Genomic DNA, 2,884 nt, shown 5'->3' on the forward strand with positions numbered 1-2,884 from the left:
GAAGTCAATGCATTTACACAAATATACCAAGCATTTTGTTGTGAAATTGAGTAGAGCCATACAGGTAAACAGATTTGGGAACGGTGTCAAGGGAGATGTGTATGTATGTGTGTGTGCACATGTGCATGAGTATGCATGATGTAGGTGTTTTAAGATGTCAAATTCTTGAGCATTCCATATGTTTAGAGAACATAGCCAACATAAAGGGAAAAGTTGACAATCCAGAAAAAGATGTTGAAGTAGTGTCACTGAACACCTGTGTGATTCTCATGAAAAGGTGTGAATAAAAAGCACAAATTCAGAATAAAAGATAAATGGCAATATATTTTCTTCTTATATCTAGGAAAAATATTTGCAGTATACACTCAAATACTCAGATGTATACAAACCTCCTGAATAGATAATAATGACAATTTTTTTGTAAAATAGAATAATAAGACCTTAGAAACAATAGGCTGCTGATTGCCTGACTTGTGCCATATAAAATATATTTTCCTAGGTATTAGATGTGATAAACTGTATGGCAAATGATGTATGCTATTTTAGGAGTTTACCAATGACCTAAAAGGGGACTGACATATAATCAAACTGAGATGGATAAAAGAAACAAAAATCTAGATAAGGAAAAAAAGAGACTAAATGAGAATTTGAATGTTTTAAATTCAATTGATATATACCCGTAAGTAGGCTAGATATGGTAGGGGCTACTGAAAACTTCAGACAATGAGCCCTGTCTCAAGGAAGGTAGACAGATTTGGGAACAGGGTCAAGGGAGATGTGTATGTATGTGTGTGTGCACATGTGCATGTGTATGCATGATGTAGGTGTTTTAAGATGTCAAATTCTTGAGCATTCCATATGTTTAGAGAACATAGCCAACATAAAGGGAAAAGTTGACAATCCAGAAAAAGATGTTGAAGTAGTGTCACTGAACACCTGTGTGATTCTCATGAAAATGTGTGAATAAAAAAGCACAAATTCAGAATAAAAGATAAATGGCAATATATTTTCTTATATCTAGGAAAAATATTTGCAGTATACACTCAAATACTCAGATGTATACAAACCTCCTGAATAGATAATAATGACAATTTTTTGTAAAATAGAATAATAAAACCTTAGAAACAATAGGCTGCTGATTGCCTGACTTGTGCCATATAATATATATTTTCCTAGGTATTAGCTGTGATAAACTATATGGCAAATGATGTATGCTATTTTAGGAGTTTACCAATGACCTAAAAGGGGACTGACATATAATCAAACTGAGATGGATAAAAGAAACAAAAATCTAGATAAGGAAAAAAAGAGACTAAATGAGAATTTGAATGTTTTAAATTCAATTGATATATAACTGTAAGTAGGCTAGATATGGTAGGGGCTACTGAAAACTTCAGACAATGAGCCCTGTCTCAAGGATATTATAATTCTTATTGTATATCCTTGAAATCCTTATCTTAAAGTCTAAAGTTACTCAGAGCATCTCAGGCTTATCATGTAAATGTTTCTCTCTCATTTTTCCATCTACAGTTGCCAACTGTCTGTTGATGATCATTCATCTTATTTTCCATTTTCCCTTTGTTTTTCAGGGAATCTGTCTTCTTAGCTCTGGGAATTCGCCTATTTGGACTATTTCATCTATTGGCTCAATTCAGGAAACTTACAAATTGGCAGTTCTTCATCATGCTCAGCTTCTATTTGCTACTATGGATGCAAGCACATATTTAAGCATTGGCTCCAGGGCCAAGGATACAGTGCCATTGTCCAGTCTGAAATATGGCAAGAATTATTAACTTCATGAGGATCCCTCCTGTAATCTTTGTACCGCAAGATGTTAATTCATTTTCATTTTATTTAGAGAAGCAAGTGATGAGTTAAGAGTCATCTGGTTTATAAGCTTCTGGCAACAGCTTGACCTGAAATGTAAATTCTGTACTTTGCTTTGTGGGTCAACTGATTCTATCAGGCCCCAGTGGGTTAGTCCTTTTAAAGGCCACATACCATCTGCTGAGGCTGTCCTCCTTTCAGAATGACTGTCTCTCCCTGCTCTCTACTACCATCTCAGTACAGAGGACTGCTTTGTGGGTCAACTGATTCTATCAGGCCCCAGTGGGTTAGTCCTTTTAAGGGCCACATACCATCTGCTGAGACTGTCCTCCTTTCAGAATGACTGTCTCTCCCTGCTCTCTACTACCATCTCAGTACAGAGGACACTCAGTGTGGCCCAGATTAGAGATGACCTTTCTAGTTCTGGTAATTGCTTTCCTTACTCTGTAGTAAAAATAGTAAGTTGTTAGCCTTTGTAAAGATAACTCTTCTGTTACAGGTTCAGCCACAAAACCTTTTGTTGCTGAATGTTTTTTCTCACTGCCTTATTACCGGGAACAACTAATCCTCTGTCACTAAATCTGTAGACCCTATTTAAATCTGTTGATTTTCAAAAATCACTGCTAGTTATCTTTAGATAACTGTAGGGGTAAAAACTTTCCATGCATAAATAAACTCTCAGGATGCACCACATAAATGCAAATCACAATGTCAGGAATGTTATGTTTTCAGCTTGCCAGGAAACCAGACACATCTTCAGAGTTAGTCTAAACATTAATGAGAATGTATGTAAAAACTTCGGTCTAACTAATCCTGGTAGATATGGTCATCAAATAGCCAAGCAGAAGATATAATAATTACTGTGAAACCTGTTCTTTTGTCCTATTCTTACCACCCCCTCTGTTCCACATCAGCTGTACTCCTACTTGAACCAGCTCTATGGTTTCTGACACAATGGTAAATAACAGACCCTTCCTCATCTTCAGAGACCTAGAATATAGTGGAGGGTTGGGAGGGAGAAGTACATGTAAAACCACAGGACAATATGTTAAATGCT

The sequence above is a fragment of the Galeopterus variegatus genome, unplaced genomic scaffold, assembly GCF_000696425.1.
Source record: "Galeopterus variegatus unplaced genomic scaffold, G_variegatus-3.0.2 Scaffold12498, whole genome shotgun sequence".
In the NCBI taxonomy this organism is placed as follows: domain Eukaryota; kingdom Metazoa; phylum Chordata; class Mammalia; order Dermoptera; family Cynocephalidae; genus Galeopterus; species Galeopterus variegatus.